We start from the raw sequence: 17901 nt of genomic DNA on the forward strand, positions 1-17901 counted from the left end.
AAAATTTAGGCCATATGCAAATTTCTGCTATTCAGATTCACACTATATGATGATTATTTACTACTGTTAGGGCCTTTAGAAGCCTTTTTTGTGGGTTTGGAAATTTAACAGCCTATTTCTTTGAGTTTACAGGCTACAGGCGTGACCTGTTTGCTTTTGAAGTCATAATTTTTGATGTATATATATATATAAATATATGTATATATATATATATATATATATATACTACTCCAGTATGTATAGACTGAAATATGTTGGATGAATGAATACCATGGCACTTGAATAGACGAGTCTTTTCAGCAGTCTGCCTCTTCAGTGCCTATAGACGTGACTGTTTCATTCCAAAAATAACTCTCCCAGCTGCCAGAGGAACAGCACATGGAACTGGCTGTGTTCCTCCAGAGTTCTGAAACTGCCCTGAACCCCACCGGGACAGAGGAAAAGGGGGAACTCTCAGGGTCAAGCTCTAAGGCCAGGAACAGCGGCTGTATTTCCTGAAATGGGCCGTTGTAGTGAGCTGGACTGCTGTATCATACATGCTTTACTTAAAATGCAACCTCAGAGCCCTCTCACACCATGTAAGAGTAAACCAGCTGCTGTAATGTGCACGCTCCCTGCCAGCTGGAAAAGGACGGTCCTGCCCAGCTGAATCTGGTTTTACACAGGATGGAGTCTCCTTAGCTCTGTCTCCAGCACCCTGCACTGTAGTCTCACTCCATTCATATATGAAAAAAAGAAAAAATAAATACACTTAATATGCTTTAAAATGAGAGAGGAGAAAGGGTGTGTGCGCCCATGTGGTTAGCTCTTTGTGGGAACCAAATATTCTCAGAATGAATGAAAATATGAAAAATTTGACACTCTGGGAAGGAGCCCCCAGGAGAATATAGGGGTCTGTATGTTTTTTTTTTCTTCTCTGTTTTTTATTCCATAGTTGTGTTTAGTTTAGTTACTTTATCTGTTTTTTTTATGTCGTTCTACCTCAGCATTTCTTTTTGCCTGTTATTGTTTAACATACTGAATGTGTTTTCTTTACCTTTGATCCCATTCTGGTGTTCATTATGCTTCTCTCTTCATGTACACTACTGTGCAAAAGTCAGAGACCACACTTCATTTGTTTAATTTTCAGTCAAAATGGCCATTAAGTACAAGTTTTTCATTTTTCAGGAGATATTTCTGAGCACAGTAAATATAAGGTAATCCACTGGCGTGAGTAAGGGGAATGTCAATGGAAAAAACAGGAGTTATAATTAAAATATACAGTTCTATGCAAAAGTTTGGGTGCCCCTGGTCAACTGATGTTTGTTGAATTTTTTAAGTGACAATAGCTTAACATATTCTCTACAGATGTGTACTTCTACAGATCTACAGAACACACTTCTGCACATTTTAATGCATAGTTACTGTTTATTTGCTGAATTTAACGTCGAGGAAAAAATATAACAAAGTGTGGCCTGTGCAAAAGTTATTGTAAATATTTTGTGCTTTATGTTTTTTTCCAATATTAGAATATTTTTCCCCAAGTTTATTTAAGTTCCCTGTATAAGATGTTTCAACTTATAAAATCAACAAAATTTGTAATTTGACTGGGAGTATTCAAACTTTAACATTCAACTGTAAAGAGAAAAAGGGACTAAGAACCACACAAGACCTGATAGACCACCAGAACTGTCACCATCAGATAAACAGCACTTAAAACTCCACTCTTGCTTCAGATCTGAAAGAAATCCACAGGTCTTTCTGTCCAGCCTTCCACTGTGAGAGGACATCTCAACACTATGAGTCAGAAAGAATGAGAACCCTCAAGACATTGTTATTGAGAAAAGGACAAAAAAGAAAATATTATGTAATTCATCAAAGAAGCTGCTGTTGCTGAGCCCAAATCTCAACATTATTCAATGTGTTTAAGACTACTTGGATTGTGCAAAGCAGAAAATACAAATGCATTTCATGTATAAAAATGCTATATATCATTATTATTATTACTCTTATTGTCATTATCATTTGAAAAAGTAGGAAACATAGGGCTAGGTTCAGTGTATTTACAACATTTAACTACACAGTTTACCTCATAAAGATAGCAATACAAGCTTGTGTGCGTTTGAGAGACAGAGACAGAGTAAGAGTGTGGGCGTGTGTGTGGGTGTGTGTGTGGGTGGGTATGGGCAGTGTGTGACCTACTACATTACACATACCTCAACTTTGCACTAACATTCTCTTTCCTCTAGATGGCGTACTAAAGCCTCTTTTACTGGCACAGGAGCAGCTTCTGCTGTGACTTACTCCAAACACATGGAAATGTGGCCTGTCTGGAATGTTCTAATGGCAATATGCTGCAAAGCTCTTGTTTGGTAAGCATATTCGTAGGTTTGGCTGTAACACCAACTTGGCTGAGGGCTCTGTAACTGTCAAAAACAGTGCCATAATAAGTCCAGAACACTAGGAGGTGACACAGCACACTGTTGTGCATGCTTGGCAACAGCTTAAGTAGGGCGAGAGTGTCCCCCTTCAGTCTGCTGGAGTGCAGTGCTTTGTGGGTCCAATAATAAAATGCAGTACAACTTGCTGCTTGTTGCTGTAATAATGGACAGTAATACAACCAACACATAGTTTATGCAGTCAGAGTCTGCATGGTTTATCCAAGAACTATAAGGGCGTTTATTATTGACTTTATAGTATGTGATGTTACTACAGATATGGATTTAAAATGATCAAGCATTATTTATGTTTGTTATTCCTGTAGTAATTAATCAATGTTTATTGCTGTCTTTTCTGAGGGACTGAAAAAGTTGTTGTTTATTATGAGTTATGAATTAGGCCTGTAAACTGTGAGTGACTTTTTTGGGTGTTTAGCAATAACAGCAATACTTTGTTGGGCACAATAATCAAGGACTATTAAAAATAGGTTGGTCATTCATCACATAGATTATGATGTTTACTTGTTGAGTACTGGACAGAGAGAGTCCCTGGTAAAGCAGATAATCACCGCTCAGGCAAGATAGCGAGGACTACCCTAGAATCAACTGTCATGGCCCAAGATTAATCACTGTTTGTATTTATACTCCATCCGAGCGTGCTCCACAAGCACCCACCCATCAACCCACCCACTTATGCTGGACAAACACAATATAGGCTACCGACGTGCACAAACACATGCACATTCATTTTACCATTGGACTCCACACTAAAAAAGCTCTATGCATTGTGTGTCAAATGAGTAAAAGGGAAAGCACAATCTCCACTGTACTCTCAGCTACAGTAGATTAGGATGTTTTCTGGCTGTAATATGACTATTTTCAGCTTCTTGAGCTCTCCATTTCCTGTTATGCAGCACAGATTGAACTTGTAACAAAAAGATTGAGCCAAGCAGTGGGTAGGCATGGTGCCAGAGCATGCTGCCTTTTCTTTCCTCCACTGCTACAAGGATACTGATCTGCCTCAAGCCTGCTATAAGGCTCCTCTAGAAGAGCAGCCGCTACTTAATTTCTTCTCACTAAGTAATGAAGACGATGAATGGATATTACAGCCAGGCGCTTCTTCTGATATTATTCACAGAAATCATAAGCAACAATGCACATTTAGCGCTGTTTATGCGCTTTCGTGGTTTTAAATAAATAAAGCAAACATTCTGAACCAGCCCGAGCGGACGAAGTTAAGTTCTCTGCAACACGATTTCTGCTCTTAGCAGCCTCTTTAAATAACAGCACAGCTACGAACCGCCTTGCCTTGAAGATCCTATTGGCTGCTGCACCTAGTGGGTGGGGCCTAGCGCAGAGACTCAACCCTCGAGCCACCGCACGAGCTGTCAATCACTTCCAATGCCTGGCAGTTACAGTCGAGGCGCTTGGCTTGCGAGTCTGTGCCCCCCTTCACACTTTCTGACACTGAGACGATTGCCGCCGTGCTTCTACGGATGATAACGCCTAGAAAGTGGCTCGTGAAACGAAGGGGGCCCTCGACGGTCAACCGAACGGCATGCGGGCTCGCGCCTGTCTCGTTCTTGTGAAGTGTCAGCAGGGGCAGTCCGTGAGTTACTTTTATTAAACGGGACCGGACGAGTCCTTCAAAAACGGGTGAGTGGACACTGTATAGCTCTCTCTATGCTACTCCTCATGTTCACACTTCAAACTAAACGAACAGTTCGCCTGCTGTAAAGCGCGTCTTGATGTGGGTCAGAGAGTAGGACGGGTCTCAGAGTGACCGTGCATGTGCGGTTTGGCTCTGAATTAACCTGTTTGCGTTCACCTCTGTTCAGTGATGGGCAAAATGTGGTTAGGGTGGGCCTTTTAAACGCTGCTCGCGCTGCTTAAGCGTTCATGCGAGCTGCAGAAGTGCTACTGTTGTAAACGAGAGGAACCACATGACATGCTTATGATCAGTGTTTCCCCTCAGTCCCTGTGAAAGCGGGACACACTGGCCTCAGTGCTATTATATAAGTGTTTTATAAGAGCACGGAGACTTGCCTGGTGTTGTGCTGCTGCACTGACCTCCACTGAGCTCCTCAGCAATGCTGACTTGCTCTGAAATATCATGCACTCTTAAAAAAGATGGTTCTTCAAGGGTTCTTTAGTAAAGGGAATGGTTCTATTTAAAAAGTTGTATATAGAACCATTTCATGCTTAAATGGTTATTTGCATGGTAAAATGGTTGTTCAGATTGATGTTGTTTATGGTTGTATATAGAACCTTTTTGAAAATGGTTCTATATAGCACCAAAAAGGGTTCTTCTGTTGGCACACGTTTGACATCATAACATCAGAGGAAACCTTTTGGTGCTATATAGAACCATTACCAAATGCAAAGAACTATTTAAGCATGAAATGGTTCTATATAAAACTCATGGTTCTAAATAGAGCCATTCCCTTTACTAAAGAACCCTAGAAGAACCATCTTTTTTAGGAATGTAGAGGACACTGAAAAAGAGCGATGCATTGAATGGACTTGACTTAAATGTGTTCAGCAGCTCCACATGACTAAAACACTTTGCATCAACACAGTTCTGTCTTTCAGTTCACTTCAGTTGACAATAATTGTGTTAGTGCAATACATTTCATTTGTGTGGAAATGCTGTACATCTTTGAATTAAGTAAAGCAAAGGCATCACTTTTTTCAGTGTATGTGAAACTGAGGTTGATTGATGTTTGTGATAACTGGTTTCTAAGAACAGGACTTTTGAAGCTTTTGGATTCGTCAGCCTGTTCCGACCACATACAGAAAAAAACAGTGATGATTTAAATGTATTTCATTCACATGCAGCATCTTTTACACATTAATAAAATATATAAATAACTTGAAAGATTTTTCATTATATATATTGTTTAGAGTGGGCTTTACATGTACAAGAAATATCACTGCTATATTATGATTAATTCCACCTTTGTTAGAAAAATAAAAATATGTTTTTGATTATACAGCAGCAGTTATACTTAACAAAAACTCTTTCAAAACTGTTACAAATGGATATACAGCATTTTGGAATTAAACTCTTCATATTACATTAACACAATTATTGTCAATTTGAAACAACTGTGTCAATGTGGTATATTTTATTCATGGGTCAGTGCATTACTATTTACAGTGTACCAATGGATGCTTACTTACTTTAATGTCATTACACAGATCTATAGAAGTTTTATCTTTTAACAAGCAAGCCTTATTATCCTCTTATAACTAGAGAAGCAGGTTGACACATCAAAAAACTTTGACTTTCCCATACAGGCTGTAAATGTGAGGAAGCTCTGGAGACACAACCCACGGTTTCTTGTCTAAGCCGATAGCTTTGGAATTCCACAGTGAGAACTTTATGGGCTTTACATCTTTTCTACCCACGCTTATTGTTTTTCTATCAAATGATGGTGGTTGTAGTTTTGTCTATGTGGATTAGAGCCTTTAAAGCACATCTAATTTTGCTGATAATCCAGATTAGAGCGCTGCTCTGTGTGCTGTGCTCAGAGCTCAGACTGATTGTGCTCACCTCATTAGCCTAGTGCTGCTCACAGGGTTGTATACCATTAGCTCTTTGGCCTGAATGCAGATAGCTTGTCTGTAGCTCTTTTCCAATGTTTGAGGGTCCGTGTTTGCTTTTTTGACCAACTGTGCATTACCGACCACATATGCATTTTGTCATGTTGACTCTGCAGAGTATTGCCTTCCCTTATTTCTTTATTTGTCTATAGGGGAATTCACCCAGGGCCTGAGGCAGTGACCTGCTTTCTGTTATGACTAGCAGGAAACACCTACTCTGTTTAACACTGAAAAAAATACATGACATATTTAGTCTTATAACCATACTAGTGATAAAAGTGACCCATGTTCTGCCTACTGCGTTGACTGTCATAATCTTTAAGTTTTGATCTAGAAGGGATATCAAGATATCAGTATTGTAGCTTTTGAAGCCAGAAGCTTAGTTCACTTTGTCCATGTCATTGTTTGTCTGTCTGCTATCCTTGAGAATTCATAGTTTGTCCTGTCACCTGATTTGTGAGTTTTCAGCCTGTTCACACCAGTAGCTCCGTGTCTTGCTTCATGTTCCTCCGGTGTGTTCCTCCCACCTCAGGAAACCCAAACTGTGCTCATCCATCAGCCAGGCACGTGTCTGTGGTCTCACACACTCACCACTGCATTTCAGCACAGCTCTATTAGAACCTCACTTCTCTTCTGCTGCCAAATCAGAAATGCTGATCACTAGAGCCTGATATTTGTACGAACTTAACAAGATTGTTCACAGTGGGTTTGGTTGGGTTCAGACATCAATTCTCAAACATTTGTTGCTCAGGTTCAAATTTCCTACCATTAAATGATTTTAGCCTGCATTTAAACGTGCTGTATTTTTTCTCTGTGCTTGAATCTTTCCCCCTACTCATCTTATCTTCTAGGGATGAAGTAATGTACATATTTCTAGATTCATTGCAATATTTGGTTGATTCTAAAGTTAAGAATTTAATTGATTTTTAATATGTTATATGTTACAGTTGTCTTGATTCTAGAGAGCTGTAATTATATTGTCGGTTATATTGTCATGTTTTAATTATATTTTGACCATTTCATTTAGTCCATTCATCATGGAATTTTGACACAATGTAAAGGGTTACTGATGTTTTTCAGTTTTTGAAGCAAGCGGAAATACAAGGCTTTTGTGTGACAGCAAGGATATACAGATTGGTCTGGCTCAGGTAGATCCAAGCTCTCAAATAGGACTTTTGCAGTGCCATCTGTGTCAGCCTTCCAAAAAAATAAAAAATACAAAAATCACAATCCCTAGTATTTATAAGTGACTTCAGAAAAAAGCCTAGTCATTTGAGAGGGAGAGCATAAACTCCTTCCCTTCTCTGCTCACTTTACTTTGATATACTCTGCATACCCTGATGCCTAGTTTGAGCATTGACAGTGATTTTCATGTAACTCAGCAGATGAGAGATCCTTGGAAGAGACAGAAGTGCGTCTTGGTGATGTCGTTTTAAATGTACTGTTTCCAATGTTTTGACCATTTTTCAATATTGTATGGAAATCATTGTTCCCTTATTACCTTATTATCATTTTTAATCTGGCACGCTAGAGGTACTTGTGTTGTTGGCAGCAAGGTCCACATGTGTAAAAAATGGAAGTAAAACATGAAGTAAAACAGCCAGTTCGGGTCAGATTTGGTTTGAAATGGTGGTTGAGTTGGACTTGATAGGCTGTAGCTGGGTTCATATCCAAATTTCAGGTCTGAGCAAAGCACTGATTAGTTTTTAATAACAGTTTTTTTCTTAACTCCAGTGTGGAGGCAGTAGCAGTGGACGCTTCCAGGGTCAGAGTAGAAGTGCAGGGATCAAGTGTCTCTGGAGCTGCAGTCATGTTAGAGCCATGCACGCACACACACACACTGGCGAACACTCTCACAGTGTGAGAGGCCTCCCTCCTGCAGCCTGTTGTACTGCAGCATTAATATTTCATTGGCCCACCTTTAGAGGAGGAGGAGGATGTGGAGAGCAGCCTTAGGACTGGCCTCAGGATAGCTGTGCTCAGAAGGAATACTCCACTGCAGAACAGAACACTCTAAGCTTGTGTCCACAGATTGACAAAGCATCACACTTAACTTCTCACACTCTTTACTTAACATTTCATAGCAGTGTGTACAGTCCCATTAGTGTATAGATATACACAGAGGGGTGACAAATGAGAGGAAATATCAATATAAAGTGATTTAGAAAGGTGTTGGGCCAAGTCTCTGGAAGGGTAATGGTGGGATAGAACATTGTTCTACCTAAGGCTAGTCGTTCAGTTGGTGTTTTGTTGATGGTGGTGGATGTTTCACACATACTACCTCTGTGTGGTGTGCAGAAGGTCTTTCTTTTCATTTCAGCACATATTAACAGGATAAAGCGTTCACACAGGCTGTGCGAGCTGTGCAGCAGTGCACCCCAGTAGGTGTTTGGAAAGTATGTGTGGAGTCTATTTTTTCTGTATGTCGAAGATGGAAAGGTGCACCAAAATACAGGGAAGTAAGCTATGAAAAGCAATGAAAATGAAACATAAAGCTTCATAAAACTGACATACTAGTAAAACTTCTAAAACTACTATAACTGCATACACATTATCCAGTTGGTCTACCAGGATGAAACGATTACCCACTTGCAAATCATAATAAACAAATGTACAAGTTATATTTTATTGAGAAAAGTAATTAATTGGACTATTTATGTGTTTGGAAAAAAGTATGTCTGAAGAACTTGCGTTCTGTATTGCTTTGCAGTGCAAACACTGTATGTATGAATGGTCAACATGTGCAAGCTATGGCAGCTTGCATATCATATGCATTCAACTGGATTGAGATATAGAGACTTTGAATGCCATAACTTATGATTTACATCATATTTACATCATGGTTTCTGCACCACTGAACTCTCAAATGTGCTTTTGTCTTTGTAATGAGGTGTTTATGCATTGCAAACCTACTATGACTGGGCCCATTGGGTCTGCTCAGCATTTTTATGTCTCTATGCATGATATTTGCTATGTTGTATAGTGCGGTATCTCTCTAGATGTGCATTCCAACTAATTTTGAAATTCGAGTTTCCAAAAGAGTTAATGAGTGGATGTCAGGTTAAAAGGGAGTTCCAGATTTTTCAAAATGTCTGCATAATTCAGTGGTTCAGATGTTATTCAGGAGTTATTCAGAGAGGTTTGGTGTGAAATGGCTCATTTGTAGAGAAACCGCCTCAGATTTCTTTGCAGTGGTGGTGTTAGGAACCAGGGGTCTACAATGCAATATAGCTATTGTATTTACTACCAAAAAAAACACCAGTGACCAAACACTTGTCTTCTGAGATTTATATGTAATGTTAATGATAAAATAGTGGAAAATCTAAAAAAAGACTATTTTACCTCAGAACACCCTTCTTGTGTCCCTCTACCATGAATACATTAAAATAAATTGATTAAAATATGTTTTAGGCCAACACTTCATCACAAAACTATCATAAAACTTTGTCTCAGACATCAAGCAGTGTATTCATAACCATTTCATGTAATACATTTCTGTGAGGTAGCTTTTAAAGATGGACATATGGTTCCTATCACCACCACTGTGCACAATTCTGACTTGGTAAGTTTCTCTAGAATGAAGCATTTAACACCAAACCACTCTGAATGACTTTGTTTACATCTTTACCATTTAATCATGTTGAATTTTTAAAAAATTGGTGGAGTTCCTTTTTAACCACAGCAATGGAAAAAAAAGCACTTTGGCCGAATTTGTCATATGTCTCTCAGCTCAGGTGTTAAGAGGCTAAAAATCAGTAGCACAATAATTTAGCAGTTGGAAATGTGTCTTATTACTCAGAAAGCTGGGAAAATCATAGTTTTTGTGTTGGATGAGTAACAAAGTCTGCCTACAGCTACAGCTAACTGGATGCTAATGAGGACTCTCCGGCTTTCACAGGTCTTTTCTCCTCAGTGCTGTGTCAACATGTTACTGTATTCAGAAAAATATATTTCCACAATTTTTAGCTAGCTAAGATGAGCTACAGTAGTAAGCAGTAAAGCTGCGCTATCTCTGCTGTCTCAGTCACGTCCTTGGCCAAGTGCTCACAATCAGGCAGATATACATGGATTACTTACTCACAAATACAAATGAAACCATAACATTTTACAGTCCTGTTAAAACATAAAAGCTGCATTTTATTGACTCATTAGACTCTATATTTTCTCTGTCTGCCTATGATGAAACTGAACGAATAGTGATTGTAGTATTCGAATACTGGCACCATGAATGGTTATCCGAGTACTCGAGTACCTGTGCACACCTCTAGTCAGGAAGCATCTGCGCGTGTTATGTTTCTCTACTCATTTATAGATAGATAGATAGATAGATAGGTAGACTTTAATCAGTATGCATTTGCAATATGCATTTACAGTATGATGCATATAGTCCAGTTTAGAGGGGCAAAGGAACAAATGATTGCATATCGTTGGTGTCTAAAGAAAATCAAGTATCTCCAAAGCAGTAACTTTACAGGAGCAGGCAAAACACTCCTACCTTTCAATATAAGACAATATAAAGGGATTTTATTTAAAGCGATTTTTGAGCATTTCTATTGGTCCATGGATCATGAAATTTTTACACAACATAAAGGACAGCTGGTGTGTTGAAAAGATAAAAATCAATAAAAAAAGAGATACATGGTTTTCTTTGGACAGCAACGATATGATAGCCACTCCATTTGATTTCATACATGTAGAATGCTTGTAGATCTTCCCATCTCTATCTTTGTGAATGCTTGGCACTCTATCATATTGTGTACCACTTGCCACTTTTCACATAGTTCCTATTGCTTGCAGCAGTGCTATAGTTCCTCTTTATGTGAGAAGTGTTGTCGGTTGGTAAGCAGGTTTCTTAAATTAGAAAGAAAGGAGATGTAAGAATGGCAATACACTTCTGGTGGACAGTTTAAAAGCTTCCATTACATTGTGAGACTGACAAGAGGCCAATAGCTGTGTTTCTCTATGTGTGTGTGTGCGTGCGTGTGTGTGTGTGTGTGTGTGTACTTTATATAGTATTGGTCTTGTGCATTGCGTCAGAGTCATTGTAATTAACTAAATGTTTGACTGTTTCATGCACATCTCATAGCTGGTGTAAAGTAGCTCAAATTGAAGATGTGAATTATAGATACATTATTTATTGTTCGATGTTCATTTTATTTGGTAAAATAACTGTCCATGTTATTGTTGAACTAGAGACAAACTGTAGATTAAACTGTGAGTGTTATGCTGAAGTCACTCATTTAGGGATCATTCCACAGTAATTCTTTAACATGTTTCCAAATCACAGTTGCTATTATGGTTTTTTAATTACTCGATTATGCTGACTGCTAAGTAACTGATAGTGTAGTGTGGGATCTGATAGTGTAGAGCAGGATCTTGCTCTTCATGCCTGCGTGCTTTGCTGTTTCCTGCCTGGGCCGTGCGTTATTATTCTCCAGTGTGTGAAACTAGAAAGCAGGGGAATTCTGATGACTAAGCAGCCAGACACTTTCTGCTGTTAATGTGCATTTGATATTACACGACTAGTGCAGGACGCACATTTGCCAGTTTTTTTTTTGACACAGATTTTATATGATTAATTTCATTTAACACTGCAAATCACCAGTTAAAATCAGGAAGCAGCGGATGTATTGGTCTTAGTAATTACTGTGTGACTGTGTATTCGTTCTGTTGTGTTCTGTTATGAGCCAAAATATTTTGATCAGTGTGAGTTTTGGAAAGGCTGCTTTTCTCTCCTACAGTACAACAAAGTGCAGAGTTGAGATGAGTCTTCTGTTGTCTTATTGTGCAGTGAATTGTTGTTGTTGAATAATAGATGAGCAGAATAGATGAGTGCGCGTGTGTCAGGACGTGCTGCACTGAGGACAGAAAACGACATCATCAACCCCACCTCACACATACACACACATACACACTCATACTACAGCCTGAGTCACTGGGTCACTGGGCACCATTCTGACCTGACAGTTTATATACACACACACAAACACACATACGTATGTATGTGTGTAGAATTTCTCTCTTTCTCTCTCTCTCTCTCTCTCTCTCTCTCTCTATCTATCTATCTATCTATCTATCTATCCATCCATCCATCTATCTATCTATCTATCTATCTATCTATCTATCTATCTATCTATCTATCTATCTATCTATCTCCCTCTCTGTCTCTTTTCCTCTCTCTCTCTCTCTCTCTGTCTTTTCTTCTGTCTCTTTCATTCTCATTTCCTCTCTGTCTTTCTCTCCATAATCACCTCTCTCTTTTCCTCTCTCTGTCTTTCTCCCCACATCTCCTCTCTTTCTCTTTTCCTTTCTATCCATCTTTCTCTCCATATCTCCCCTCTCTATCTCTCTCTTTTCTTCTTTCTATTTTCTCTCCATATCTCATCTCTCTCTCAATCTCTCTCTCTTTTCCTCCCTCTATCTTCTATCTTTACCTGTGCCTCTCTCCTTCTCTCTCTTTATCTCTCTTACATTCTCATTTCCTTTCTCTGCCTCGCTCTCCATATCTCCTTTCTACCTCTCTCTCATTTCCTCTCTGTTTTTCTCTCCCTCTACCACTCTCTCTGTTTTCCTTTCTGTCTTTTTCTCCATATCTCCTCTCTCTTTTTTCTCTTTGTCTCACTCTCCATATCTCCTCTCTATCTATCTCTCATTTCCTCTATCTCTGTTTTTCTCTCCCTTTATCACTCTATCTCTCTTTTCCTTTCTGCCTCACTCTCCATATCCCCCCTCTCTCTTTCGCCTTATGTTGTATGTGTGTTGTAAGAAAGTCAAAAATGATTAAATCATTAATAGTAAAACAATGTCTAAAGCAGTAAAGCAACCCTGCATTAAGTAAGAATAAGAGAAAACATTCTAGATCATAAAAATTCTCAGTACATTGTTATTTGATTACTGTGTTATTATTCAACTTTTGGCGTCTGTCAGAGCCGGCGTCTACACGTGCCTATATTAGACCGCTTTTACTAGTAAACTCAGTATTTCTGAAGGATTTGGTTACTTGTGAGAAGATGAAGAAGAAGCAAGAATGCAAAAGGAAACTAATTATGATGTCTAGAGTTGTTATTGATGTTTTGCTGTACTGTGTAAAATGTAAATTTGAATTTAAATATTAATTATTACACAATAATTGTTACATAATTAATTACACGGTTATTCAGGAATTACATTCTATTTGAAATCTGTATTGACAGGTTTGAGTCTATGCTTCAGTTTTGCTCATATGGCAAACACATGGTAAAAAAGTAAAGGATCGTTTCTCCAAAGCAAGTATGCACAACAATAATATTTTATCAAATTAAAACAAATTAAAATCATAATTAAATCTCCTTTTGTGCTTAAAAACACAAATGTAATATTAGTTGAAAATTTAGACTTTATATACATTTGGCAGAATTTCTCTGATTGATAATGAGTAGAGTATAAAATTACATTAGATTACATTACATTACATTACATTAGAGTATATAAAATTACATATTGCTCTTTTGTTAGTTAATAATTACGATATCTAATGTAAATAAGTCATTTTCAGTTGAGTGAAAATGCTTGTACCATACAATAACACATTTCTTCACAAACATGCAATTATTATTGCAAGAAAAGTATCTTGAAACACACTTAAATTCATGTAACTGAGTGCATATTGCTTTTACTATCCACCTGTGCTAAAAAACTATCAGATCCTAATCTGTGTCCACATCAGTTTCTTTGCTTGGTCACTTTGTTTGCACCATAAGGATAATTAGCAGCTGATTGGCAGCTGTGGCTCCATTTCCCAGCATGCATGGTTTGTTGCCGGCTGAGCCCAGTGTTGTAGTAAAGGACACGTAGCCAGAGCTGGTTTGGTGCCCCGTGTCATAAATGTGTGCCAGGCCTGGTGAACAGAGGCTGCAGTCAGGCGACAAGCAGCAGGAATAAAGGGCACATTCTCCCCAAGCCTGGCCCTCTTCTGCAAGCCACTCATTATGTGGATGGAGTGGAGTAGAGTCCGCTCCACCCTTATTATAAAACTCTCCATTATCACACACCACACTGCGCCCACTCCTACACTCCTGCCTTCATGAGCCGGCCTAATCACTGTCTTTTTCATTGCACACTGTCTTGCAGCGTTTGAGCTGACGGGTTATTTTACTGTTTCTTTTTGTAAGTTTGTTGTTGTAAGAGCTGATCTTGCAAGGACTACCAATCTCAAGGTATAACATTCCTGATTTGTCAGTGATTTGATACTTTTAATCCCTTCATCACTAAGGGCCTGTGTGTCGGCCAACACGTCGATTTCTCACTCTCACAACCACATAACGTACATATTAGTTTCATAGTAGTTACTAGGTTTGAAATATGGTACTGTGCATAAGTCAGAGGCCACCCTTCATTCATTTAATTTCCAGTCAAAATGTCCATTTGGTACAAGTGGGAGATATTTCTGATCTTCCTTGCATAGGGAAGGTTAAAAAAAAAAGTGCGGGGCAGTGCAAGATCTGCTAGACCACCAAAACTGTCACCATCAGATAAACAGTACTTAAAGCTTCCTTCTTTGAGAGAGAGGACAAAATCAAGCTCCTCTCTACTTTAGATCTGAAAAAATCCACAAGTCTGTCCCTCCACTGTGAGGAGACAACTCAGCGCTATGAGTCTGAAAGGATGTGTAGCTGTGAGAAAAAAAATATATAATAGAACAGAATAGAATATTTTTTTTTGTCCTTTTTTGGAGATTTGTCTTTGGCTTCACCAGGTTACACAAAATAAAAAATAATAAATAGATAAATAACAGAAAAAACAATGTACATACAAATACAAAACATGAGCACACCTAAGAACACAAGCTTTGAGTACAGCAGCTTTCAGAATAATTACAGTATGGCCTCATTAAATGTAAACAAATCAATAAGTAAGTCTAAAGTTAATTAAAAAAATTCCATAAGGAATAATTGAATTCTTTAAAAATATTTTTGTGGTCCTTTGTAGACACAACAAGGACAAATACTGCATTATTTAAAAAAAAAAAAGTAAAATATTTATAGCCATTATACTGCTACATTACAGCACAGATTCGCTTGCAATATATATCAAAATATTTTGATGCAGTACCGTTTCTAGAATTTGTCTGTAGGTGGGGCCACAATAGGGCTACTGTTCCTGTTCAGGGACCAAACCAATGTCTTCAAATTCAGAGAACTCCAAAATTATCTCATAATATCTCGAGATACATTTGCTAAAGGACACTGTAAAAAGGATCAACCGCACTACTAAAATTCCAAATGTCATTCCGTACATTGTTCAGTCTGTCAGTCTGAGCAGGTACTATTTGGGTGGTGGATCATTCTCAGCACTGCAGTAACACTGACGTGGTGGTGGTCTGTTAGTGTGTGTTGCGCCGGTCTGAGTGGATCAGACACAGCACTGCTGCTGGAGTTTTTAAACACCTCAGTGTCACTGCTGGACTGAGAATAGTCCACCGACCAAAAATATCCAGCCAACAGTGTCCTGTGAGCAGCGTCCTGTGACCACTGATGAAGGACTAGAGGATGACCAACACAAACTGAGCAGCAGGTGCAGCAGCAGATGAGCTGTCATCTCTGACTTTACATCTACAAGGTGGACTGACAAGGTAGGAGTGTCTAATAGAGTGGACAGTGAGTGGACACAGTGTTTAAAAACTCCAGCAGCACTGCTGTGTTTGATCCACTCGTACCAGCACAACACACACTAACACACCACCACCACATCAGTGTTACTGCAGTGCTGAGAATGATCCACCACGCAAATAGTACCTGCTCTGTGAGGGTCCATGGGGGTCCTGACCACTGAAGAACAGAGTAAAAAGAACAGGTAAAAAGAGTCTAACAAGGTATACAGAGAAACAGATGGACTACAGTCTAATTGTAGAACTACAAAGTGCACCTATATAGTAAGTGGAGCTGATAAAATGGACAATGAGTGTAGAAACAAGGAGGTGGTCATAATGTTGTGCCTGATCGGTGTATGTCCAACACTAGTTACTTGTAGCAGTTTCTGAATAATTCTTCATAAAGTTTTAAGATTAAAAACTGAATAATACAGAATTATTATACAGTGGCATTAAAGAAGTTAAACTAAAGAATTAAGTGACTCAACACATCAGTATAGCTCAGCAATGGCTCCCTCTATGGAAGGGCATGCTGCTGTAGCTCACGTGTGACCCGGTGTGAATCAGCGGTCACCTGAGTCAGCCTGTGGCAATAATGGCACTCCAGCTGTCTCGGGGAGAGGTGTGGCATTCACATGCCTTCTCTGCTTCACCAAACAGATGCTTGAGATCTAATCCAACCTGCCTGACGCTATAATGAGCGAGGGACAAAATGGCTGGCTGAAAGTAAGAACATACGCGGGGGGCACCGTGTGCCAGATGAGTGCGGGTGGGCTGCCAGGATTGTGGCTGGCGGGGCTGAGCTCTGTCTGCTCACCTGAAAGGCCTGTAAACCTGTACTTCACTATTGTCTGTGGCCTGTAATGAAGATGAACACTGAGCAGCTCTATGAGGGAAGAGATATTGGCTTTCTATCTCATCCTGGTCCTGTCAGCGAAAGGCAAAGAAATCACAGTGTATGAGAAAGAATGACAGAAAGAAAGAAAGCAAACGAGCTGCTGGGAGTGCTCCTGCTTTTGCAGTCACAGACACAGCCACTGGCCAGCTGCCTTCTCTCTCTCTCTCTCTCTCTCTCTCTCTCTCTCTCTCTCTCTCTCTCTCTCTCGTTCTTCCTCTCCTTCTGTCTAGTTGTTTGTCATTTTTCTGACTGAATCTCTACCCGCTTCATTCTTCTTCTCTATCTCTCTCTCTATTTCTGTCTTTGTTTTCTTTTTGTCATTCTCTCTCTCTTTCTCATTGTGTTTCCCGCTCTCTCTTTCTCCTTTCCTCTTTGTCTTTTGCTCTCATTCTCACTCTTTTCTGTCCCCCTCACTCCCTTACTCTTTTTGTGACTCTTACTCTCACTCTCTTCTTTTTCACCTTCCCTTTCTCTCCCCCTTCTCTCTTTTTCTCACTTTTTCTCTCCCTCTTACCTGTCTTTCTCTCACTGTCTCTCCTTTGTTTCTTTCTTTGTTTCTTTCTTTCTTTCTTCACTCTAGTTGTCGCTCTCTTCTCCGAATATCTGAGTGTCTCTCTCCTCCTCCCCTTTTCATCCCTTTCTCTCTTTTTCTGCCATTTAGTCTCTCTCTTTTCTTTCAAAATGTGTCTCCCTCTCCCTCTCTCTCCCTCTCTCTGTCTCTCTCGCTTATTGACTCTCTCTCTGCCAGCCTCTCTCTATCATTAGCTGTGTTTCTGCATGACTGCAAACACCAGAAACGATTCCTGTGTTTCAGACCAGTGCAGTATTTGCAGTGTCAGTGTAATTATTTTTACACTGTTTATATCAGATCCATACCCATGCTGACATACTGTATGTGTTATTTATAGCATCTTGAATATTATTTGATACAGAATGTTACTATTCTAGTAGTTTTAACTTAACCACACAACTTTCTCTCAGATGCACTCATCTACACATCCTTAGGTATGCACAGTAAACTGGATGCTATGCAGCTACGTCAGTATAGCTGCAAAAATAAAGACACTTAGAAAACACCATCAATTCAGACTGAGTCAGGGAGATACTTGACAATGTAGTTTTTGTTGCTACTTATTTATCTACAGCAAACAACAGAGACTCAAGTCTTCTTCAGCATTTTTTCTACTATTTTGGCCAGACTCCTAATCACTGTTACTGTGGAATATATATTTTGCCAAGTGAATGTGGACAAAGGACTTGGTGTTTGAGTCTAAGGGTGGTGGGGGGTGGTGGGGGGGTTAGAGGGTTAGAGGACAAGGTTGGGGTGTGTGTGTGTGTGTGTGTGTGTGTGT

At 39.3% G+C, this 17901-nt stretch overlaps 1 protein-coding gene across 1 annotated transcript in view; it reads left to right on the top strand.

Annotated features, from left to right (window-relative positions):
* Positions 1 to 3828: 3828 nt before the first annotated feature.
* The window catches only part of sertad2b (SERTA domain containing 2b), a 48413-nt gene continuing 34340 nt past the window's right edge, over positions 3829 to 17901 (top strand). The window contains exon 1 of the mRNA XM_036574670.1: positions 3829 to 4073. The gene's annotated coding sequence lies outside the window, so the exon portion shown is untranslated. The remainder of the gene's footprint in view (positions 4074 to 17901) is intronic.

This window comes from Colossoma macropomum, unplaced genomic scaffold (genome assembly GCF_904425465.1).
Source record: "Colossoma macropomum unplaced genomic scaffold, Colossoma_macropomum, whole genome shotgun sequence".
In the NCBI taxonomy this organism is placed as follows: Eukaryota; Metazoa; Chordata; class Actinopteri; order Characiformes; family Serrasalmidae; genus Colossoma; species Colossoma macropomum.